Source organism: Tursiops truncatus, chromosome 11, assembly GCF_011762595.2.
Source record: "Tursiops truncatus isolate mTurTru1 chromosome 11, mTurTru1.mat.Y, whole genome shotgun sequence".
Classification (NCBI taxonomy): Eukaryota; Metazoa; Chordata; class Mammalia; order Artiodactyla; family Delphinidae; genus Tursiops; species Tursiops truncatus.
This window is the reverse complement of record NC_047044.1, coordinates 97289314-97299303: the sequence shown is the minus strand read 5'-3', so window position 1 is coordinate 97299303 and position 9990 is coordinate 97289314.

Genomic DNA, 9990 nt, shown 5'->3' with positions numbered 1-9990 from the left:
TGGCGTCCTGCCTGGATGGCATCCTGCCTGGCATGGGCTTTTCAGGGTCTATTTAGTTTACTCTCTGCCTCCAGGTAGAACTGTATGTAATGCAGCCCAAATATATGGACACTTCTCCTGTTCTCGAAGACACACAGTGAAGGAGACACCATATCACTCTTGATGATCTAAACCAGTCTCCAACAACTCTGAAAAAGAAAGTTCTTCTTGTGTCTTTCCTAAATCTCTCGTGCTACAAGATAACCCTTTTTATTCTGCCCTCAGTGAAAATTAAAACAGAGGGTCCCAGGCCACCTTCTGAAGACATTTGTAAATACCTTCCACCCTACCCTCAGCTGCTCTATCTTCTCCATGATGGAAAACCACAAGGCGTTTTAATTCTCCTGTGACCACTTCTGTACATGACTCTGGACATTTTCTACTGAAGATTCAGCACTGTGAACAAGTTTCCCGTATACTAAAGTTGGAAGCTCACAATTTCTATCTGGTGCTTCTAACAGTCCTGTAAGCTGGTGGTCTGGGGCTCTGCTTTGGTAGCTGACTACATTTCCTGGCCACTAGCCTTTCCTCCTGTGCCTCCTTAGTGAATAGTGCTTGGCGATCCTTGCTAGGCAGTCAGCCATCTTCCCTTTCGGCAACCACCACGGCTGGACCCCTTAGTCCTTTGTCAGATAGTTGTACATGAGTAAGCTAGTCCTCAGCTGCTCCCTGTCTTTTGTGGATGTTGGGTCTTCTCTGTCACTCCAGTGCCTTCTTCCATGTGCTTGTCATGGGGAGACCCTCCTTCTCTTATGCCAGTTCCAGTCACACCTTTCCTCCAACATGGAGCTCAAGTTCCACTTTGTTGGTCAAGACATCCACGTCCTATGGCCCTGAAGAATCTCCATGTCTTCCAAATTCCTCATAATACTGTATCATTTATCACAGAATAATTCACTATATGTTGCTGTTCTAGTCATGTTGGTCCAGGGCAAAAATAGGAACCAGTTTTCCTTTCTTGGGTCAATGCTGAATGATTGGCAGGGGCTGCGTGGAGAGCTGGGGTGAGAAGGATTTCTCATGCAGCATCCTAATTCGATGAGAATGTGCATCATGATTGATTTGAGAAATCTGCCTCAAGGACAAACATAGCCAAGGGTAGTATATATACCACATATTCGCCATACTTGTTTTGGTGTTTTTCCAGGTAAATTAGATGGAAGGCCCCATAGCATATCTTTTGGATCGTCCCATGCTGAGAGAAAGCAGGGACTCAATAAATACCTACTTATTGATTGTCTAGTTGACATTTATAGGTTTGTGACCACCATCCTTGAATGTCTTCAAGAAAACATGGCCCAAGCAGAGTGACAGCGGAGTGCTTTGCCAAGCTTTTCTGTCTCCATGGAGAAGAGGGAGAAGGGTCTGGATGGCAAATCCATCCCACCCTCTACTGGAAGCTTATATGAATCACTCACCGACCCCATAGCTCTCATCCCAGATTTCTTGAATTTGTTTACTACATTTTTATTCCTTTGCCTAAATCCAGAGCCAAGTGGCTGTAAGCTCAAGTTATCCAAATAGCATTTCATAAGGCTGTGTATCAAATGCTTAAGTTGTCATCAATATAAACATAGCATTGTTAGGAATTCTCCCTGAACCATCCTTCTCTATCAATGGTTTGCTTTAATTCTCCTACATTCTCATTCCCCACTTTCTCCTTTCCTTCTTCTGTACTTCTAAGAAGATTCCACTTGCTATCTTCCCTCACTGAGCAACTCATCCTTACCCCCTTCCTCTCATCCTTCCAGGACAAGGAATTATCAACACACAATCCTGTTTCCAAACCCCTCTTTAGCATTTTCACAGACTGAAGCAGTAATTGAGGGGAAAACAGAAAGGCCAACACTTAGCAAGATGGCAGGAGTTAATTGTTGGCCAAATTCCCTGAGTGAGTGTGTCAACATTATTTAGTGCCCAGTTCTGTGTTGAGTATTTTGAAGGAAATAAAAAAAAAGAAATGAGAAGTTGACTTCTACCCTTTGGAAAACTAACAATCTAATCAGAGCCATAGGAGAAGCAGAGACAGTTGTCTTAAGGGTTACTGTCTAACTGGCAAATGTCAGTATAGCTTAAAGTTTAGGAATCAGACTCTGGCCTGGAGTCCCATTGCCTGTGCTTAAAGCCAACTATGTGTGACCTTGGCAAATTACTTAACCTCTTGAAGCCCAGTCAGGAAATGGAAATATTAGTGCCTACCTAATAGAAATACTGTGAGAATAAAATGAGATGATCCAAGCAGAATACATTGTCTTCTAATGCTCTATATAAATACTCAGTAAATACTACTATTGATGGTTAACCAATTTTCTTGTCAACCCAGATGACCTGCAAACCTATAGAGTCAGCTATCTTTGAGAGTAACAGTGAATGTTGATATTAACCCACCAAATATAGATGAGATGGTCCTGCCCTGCAGGGGAAATTAACAGCTGAACATGGCTGCTGACAACTGCAGCTTAACGTCAGTCTTAGGTTTTGTTCAGAATCTACCCAGAACCTATACTCTCATAAGGGACCCCAACACATTTAAAAGTAGAGCTCAGCCTCAGCTACCTGTCTTCACCTTTCCGTAGACCCCCTTTGTTTCCACTCTGTTTCCTCTCGTGGGTCCTTTCATCAAGCGTCTGGGTGCCCAGGCGAGAGACTTTGCTCCTGTATCTGACTTGGAGAATTGGCTCCACCGGGGAAGTTCTTGGACGGAATTGTGGGTTTGGATGACTGTACTTCCCTGGAGCAACAGACTTTGTAACTCTCCATTTTTTTCTTTCTTTTTTTTTTTTTCTGAATCTAGGAGGTGTCTCCGCATTTTTAAGCAAATGGAGGTTGTGAGGCTGCCAAGTAACCCTTAAACTTCTCTTTCCCTGAAGGGACGCACTGCAGCGAAGGGAAGGAAGGAATTAGCCAGAAACCACAGAGCAATGAATGGCTGAATCAAACCAAATGAAATATTGCCTCGTAGACAATCCCCCCATTCCCGCTCAGTTGGGGGTGTCCAAAGAGAAAGCGCATTGCAGCTTCTTTGTTTGGGCAAAATGAACCAAAACCCAGTGCTTGAGTGTGTGTGTGTATGTGTGTGTGTGTTTGTGAAAGAGAGAGATGGGGTTGGGGGGGGGGAGAATATGAGCTTTTCATTTGCATATGTGGCATTGATTTTTCTCCAGTGGGGAAAACACTGTGTAAAATCCTAGAGTAACTAACAAAGGAGACCATCTTCACACCAGGAAAGAAACGTCTAGGTAAGTGTTTGCCATCTGTAAGGACTGGTCTAAATCTCTACCTGCATGAAGACAAAGGGTCAGAAAACAGTCCCCCTTTAGCTGGAGCGGGGGTGCTGACTCTCCTTGGTGGGTACTTGTTTGCACTCCATGGAAGGAATCCGCTCACAGGACCCCCTGGAATCACTGGAGGCCCCTCCTGTGAAGCCTTATCATCCCTCTAGGCAGAGGAGACTGAGTGAGGAAAGATGCATGAAAGCACACGCCACAAGAATGCGAGTCTTCCTCCAGGCAAATAGCTTGGCAACCCCCAAACGGCAGGCTCTGGACCTTGTCTTCTGCTTCTGAGGGACATGCTTCTCATGCCCGGACCTCACTCCTCCCGCCTCGGTTCCCAGGGTGTCCTTCAGGGTGACATCTGCTCTAATTCAGATTTGCTTCGCTCCACCAAGCAGGAGACACTCCCTTAATTTGGACAACAGTCTTTGACTCACTCCAGCCCCGCGTGGGTCTGTGTGTGTCTGAACCAAGGAGGCATATTTACATTTCACTGAAGGAACTTTTATGATGTTGTCACCAAGCCACACTGTCTCCAGTTTTCAATGCCAAAATCTCTGTTATTACAGAAAGTCCATGGGATAAGACTTCCCTCCTCTTTCATACTTATTCTTCAGTGGGCCAGAACGGGGAGTCTTGGCTTCTCGACTTTCCCAGCTACAAACCCTGCAGATTGAAAATGTTTACCAGGCTCTGTGACAAGCAGTATTCATGAGGTTTCTTCCAGGGATGGAGATCAGTTTCCTTCCATCAATATCTAACCTCTCCTATAGTTTCTCAAAGCTGTTGTTAAGAAATCAGTGTCAAGACCCTTATACAGAGAGTCCTCCCCCTACCGCGGGAGGGACTCAACCAGGGTCAAGACCACAACTCAGGCTGGTGACTTTTTCAACCAATGAAGCAGCTCTTTGATGAATCTACTGAGTGACTTAACATGGGTGCTTTCCATTGCGCCCCTGGCTTGCTAGACTCTGTAAAGAGGAGAACTGAATGCTGTTCACTGGGGTATAGTCAGCTGGCTGGAGTGCTGACCGGGGGAAGTACCAGCCTTATTAGACCCATTTTCTGGTGGCCATGATGCAGCAGTGCAAAGTTCAGCCTTTGCATTAATAAGCAAAAATTGGAGGAAGTGAGGCCGAGAAAGTCAGCAGAGATCATTCCCAGAAACGTGTCAATCCAATTCCTTTATCCCACAGGTTCTTCCCTTTGTGTTTACCCGGAACCTGGAAGAAAGTTACCCCCACACACACCTTTCCTCTGTTCTCACCGAAGAGCTGGGCCTGAGAATTATTCTGATTTCTCATGTTTATTAATCAATTATATTCTTCAGATAAATCTTGTGGGAAGATGCCAAGAGGAAAGAATTTTGAGGACAGAATATACTTAGGCAAAAATCCCCAATTTAAAAAAAAAAAATCTGCGAATGTGTCTTCAATTTTTATATCTCCTAAAGGAGGTTTTCAAGGAATTAAGAGAAGTTTGTCTGAATAACAAAAGGCCTGAGGGGGTAAAAAGACTAGAGCTGAATCATGATCTTCAAGACCACAAAATACTTTTATTCCCAAATATCGGTCTTCTTTTGAAATAATCTGACTTGAGGCTGAATATTAAGGAGCTTTGGGAGTTGGAGGAAGATAAGATGGTGAGGCATACCGTGTATGATGGTGGGAAGTTGTAGCTGTGATTTCTCTGTAAGGTCTTCAAAGAAAACGAGTGCAATTTTCTCCTGGAAATGGGCAGGACGAGCTGAATGAGTTTGTGGGGCTCTCATCTGCCCCGTCAATCTATGCCTTGATGGACAGACAGCTAATGAGGCAGTTACAGGAGAGGGTGGTGAGTGCTAAGGTAGTGTGCGCTCATTGGAGGGACCTCAGCTAAGGGGAGGGTGCAGGGTGGCACCATGCGAGCACCAAGTGGGAAGCTGGAGGGAGCCTGGGTGCTAGTTCAAGAAGCCACAGATGTGGAACCCCGAGGACCAGAGAGGCCTCTCTCTTCCTCAGGAACCTTCTTGCAGCTTGGCGCCTGCAGGGAAGAGATGGCAGTGGAGGGGGGCGGCTGGAGTGCGGGCTCTTTCCTAGATGCAGACCTGGGGGTGGGGCCCACACTGAAGCAACTCGCTTCACTCTAGAGGCTGTGGAAAACCCCTGAAAAGCAAAACCTGGGCTTGCTTATGACCTCCCTGCACCCAGCAGGAATTCGGGATACTTTTTACCCACCTGGTTAGGAGCTGGGGGGTGGGATGGGGTGTAATTTTATCATCTAACATACAGAAAACTTCCTTAAAAGTCCTCTTAAGATTCTCCATGTCTGAAGCTCACTGGTTCTGGTAGGGAACGGGTCAAGGAGGGGATGGACACATGCAGCGTCAGGCTTTTGTTCCTGTTGCAGAGGAGTTTTCAGCAGAGGATGAGATTGCCGTTATGTAGACAACTCTGCTGTCCATGGAGGAGGCGGCAACGGAACCTGCTGGAAAACATGGAGGAGGAATTAGAAAGGCAGAGAGAATAGTGCTGCTATGCACACAGGGGTGCATTAAAACAGAATGTGTGTATATATGTATATATATCTGAGTCACTTTGCTGTACACCAGAAATTAACACAACACTGTAAATCAACTATACTTCAATAAAAATAAATAAAATTTTAAAAAGAGAGAGAGAGACGGTACCTGCAGGAGAGCCACCCCAGGTAATGGCTCAGGAAGGCCTATTTTTCACCTATGAACGATGGAGATAGAGGCCCAGAGAAAGCAATAATAAGCCAAACCTCTACCCTCTGGTGTTTTCCTTACGCTGGGGGGCAGAGGGGGAGCAGGGCAGGTGGATGCTTTTGCTGGTGTGACCCCAGGACATCTTTTGCATTGGGTAGAGAAAGGATTTCTGTTTTAAAAGCCCAAAGGACGTGTTTCTTCCTCCTTAGATTCTGGGCCTGGGTTAACTTCAAAACACTTTAGGGTGCCCCCCTCCCCGCCAGCAGCCCCGGTGGGCCAGCGCGGGCCTGGAGGCACCGGCCACTAGAGGGCGCGCTGCCTCCGGGCCTCCGGCCCGCGGGGGAGGGGTGCGGGGGTGGGCGGGGCGTCCGCTGTGGAACACGCGGAGACAGAGGCTCCATCCAAGGCTTTCTGAACAAGGCATCACAAGCCTCAAACAGTGGGTTTATGGCCCGGGACGGGAAGCGGGTGGAGTGGGAAAGAAAGACAAAAGAGTTGAGACACCTCTGGAAAACTCGCAAGGAAGGGCAGCGTGCTTGCCCAAAATTGCCCTGAACCCCGATTGCACGTTTTCGGCAGGAAAACCTGCAGAAGAACTTGGGGTTGCTCTTTTTTTTTAAAAAATAGATCTTTATTGGAATATAACTGCTTCACAATACTGTGTTAGTTTCTGTTGTCCGCCAAAGTGAATCAGCCATATGCATACCTATGTCCCCATATCCCCTCCCTCTTAAGCCTCCCTCCCGCCCTCCCTATCCCACCCCTCTAGGTGGTCACAAAGCATTGAGCCGATCTCCCTGTGCTATGCGGTCTACATCTTTATTTATTTTATTCCTGCCCTGCAACTAGGTTCATCAGTACCTTTTTTTTTTTTTTTTTTTTTTAGATTTCATATACATGCGTTAGCTCTTTTAATGGACACTTCTAGAGTGAGTGTGAGTCAGATCAGATCTGATGCCGGCAGCCGCCTGTGTCCCAACAGGGAATTCTGGTCCTTTCACGCACCTGGTTAGGACCTTGGAGCTCTGCAGGGGGCGAGAAGGTCATGCGTGCCCCACCTGTGTCACCAAGTCTGAGATGTAGAGAGTGTGTTCAGAGATCTGGCTGGCGGCTGCAAGACGAGGGAGGAATACTTCAATTAAAAACAAGAAAAGAAACAAAATTGGTTCTCACTCCCACCCCACACTACCCTCACTTCGAACTGTCCTCACTGTTCATTGGAGGAAACATGCGGGCATAGACTGGCCCCCCATCATGCCTCTGCTCTGCATCCCCACACATGCGTGCCCCACCCCAACTCCTGGGAAAGGGTGAGTTATTTAGTAGGAGTCCCTGCGTTTCCATGGTCCCTCTGCTGCAACAGAGGCAATGAGATCACTTATGTGCTGCAGGAGAAGGACGGCCCTCTGGCTGACAGAGCTGTCATGCTCAGGATGAATGGCCTCTCCCTGAGGGTGCTGCAGTAGTCGCTTTCCACTTCTGCCCCCAGGTTCATCCCTGGGTCTCCTGGCACTTTAGGAAATGAACTGCTATAATTCCACTCTGAGCAGGCAGCCTTCCACAGCCAGTCCTGGTGGCTGCTGGCTTGTCACTCAGAAGGCCAACCAGGGGCAGCCACAGGGACCTCTCCCCCCAGAGGCAAGGGAGGGGTTCCTGGCTGGCTGTGTCCTAAAGAAGGAAGGCGGGGACCTTATGCTCTGGGGAGTTGGGGACGGGGAAAACCACAGACCAAGTGAGCGTGGCTGAAGGTGGAGCACCGAGCGGCCCTGGGGCTGTTCTTGGATTTGCATTTCCTTGTTGAGCACCTGAACGTGATACTGTGTATTAAGCTTTGGTGCTTTAATATCCCTGATTTGAGGGGAAAAGTTTCCTCTGGCTCTCCTGAACTCACCAGATCACCATCCCGCTCTGAAAGTAGAAAATTACGGTCCCTGTGATTGCGTGGGGTTCATAATTTACCCTTTTTTGCTAATTTAATTTTATAATCATACATGCGGTTTGGTGGGCGGTTATCTATTGCTGTGTCATAAGCTCCTCTAAAACATACCGGATTTAAAACAATAACCAGTTTTTATAACTCTTTTGTGGGTCAAGAATTTGGGCGGGGCTTACCCGGGCAATTGTTCTGCTCTGTGTCGCACCGGCTGGGTCATTCGGTGGCACTCAGCAGGTGACCTGGAATATCCAGGGACACCGGGTGCCTCTGTGGGGACAACTGGGGTCACCTGGCCCCTCTGCATCCCCGCAGATCTCAGAGCATCTCCACGTGGTCGTTTTATCGGTACAGTTGGACCATTCACACAGCAGCTAAGTCCCAAAGACCAAGCCAGAAACTGCAAGTCCTCAAAGCAGCTTTCACCACTTCTGTTGGTCAAAGTGATCACAGATCACGCAGATTCAAGAGGAGGCAGGTCACATCATTTGCAGCGTCTTTAATCTGCCACCAGAGTCAATTTATGGATGGAAATCATTTATCTCTAGGGACAAGGGGCTGTCTTGCTCCAGGAACCCTCCTAACAGAAACCTCCTTTCTCCCATCCTTCAGCACAACTGTGGTGTCAATACATTAAGAAGTACTTTTAAGCCATTTGAGGAAGTCTGTGTTATAAAGTGACGAGGGTCAAAACAAAAGAAAAGAAAACTGCCCTGACTGCACGGCTGAAGTGAGAGTAACACTCCTGTCCTTCCCCCCTGTCTGGGATATTTACATAACCTTATTTCAGGTTTCCTTATCAAGTCAGAAATTGGATATGGTAATGATAAATGTTATTGGCTTCATATTTTAGGATATAGGGTCCCTGTGTGTCGTACTCCATGCAGCCTGGCCACTGAGCCACAAGGCCGTTCTGGAAACTGGATTCTCTGCCATTCCTTCCACTCACCCAATAGATGCTGACAGGCACTATGGGGTGGTGACGGAATACGGTTTTCCTTACACAACCAACTGTGATATCTCACAGACTTATCCTGATCTCTCTCGGGGCTTCCACCGAGAGGTCCTAACCAGGTGGGCTTCTAGTGGGCTTCTAGTCCACTGTAGGTGGGCTAGAAAATCAGTACAGGGAGGGGGCGCGTATGCAGAGCCCTGCACACTAGACCCCAGGAGCTGCTTGGTAAAAATGGAAACCTTGGCAGCCGAGCCACCCTGCCCATGGTAGGAAGAGGTTCTGTCTCATAATTCAAGCCCCAGAAAGTACCACTCTCTAGACCAGATGCCCCTGGGGGAAGTTTCTGACAAGTGTACCCGGCTGGCCACTGGAATATGGAAGACCTCTCTCTGCAGGCGTGGCAGTGTCTCACCCTGTGCACGTGGGCTGGTTTCAAGCTGTCTGTCCGGTGACTCGGGCCATGGGTCTCCTTGGCATTTTCACGCTAAGTACTTCCAAAGTTCTCTGACAAGGCTAAAAACTCCCCATCCCACCAAAGATTCTTGCACATTATTTAAATGGGATGCAAATGCATGGTCTGCTCGGAGCCCTGGCAGCTTTCAATTTTTATATTTTCAGAATGGTGAGGCCTGCCATCAGTTCACTCGAAGTTCAGTCCAAGATGTGCCTGTCCCTGACATTTGTTCATTTTTTATGCAGGTAACATTTTGGAAAATTTAAAAAGAAGTCATGGTTGTATTCCATTCCCTACCACCCTCCAAAACAATGGAAAAAAATATTTCAGACATTTGTTGCGTGCAGAAGAGCTGGGACATGACCAACTTCTTCCCTCCTGCCTGAATCTCCAAGTTGGATTCTATACGCCCTGTCGTTGGCAACCCATCATCTATTTCTTTCCTGATATTTCAGTGGTAGGAACTGCCTATTTGAGGGATTAGGCTCCTAAAAGCACAAGCACATCCCATCAGAGGGTGGAGCCCAGAGGTTGTCGGGGTGAGTAGGAGGGAGGTGGAGTCCGGCTGCTGACAATGGGATGGTGGGTACAGTTCACTTATTTCCTCCTTTTGTGGCGAAGGCT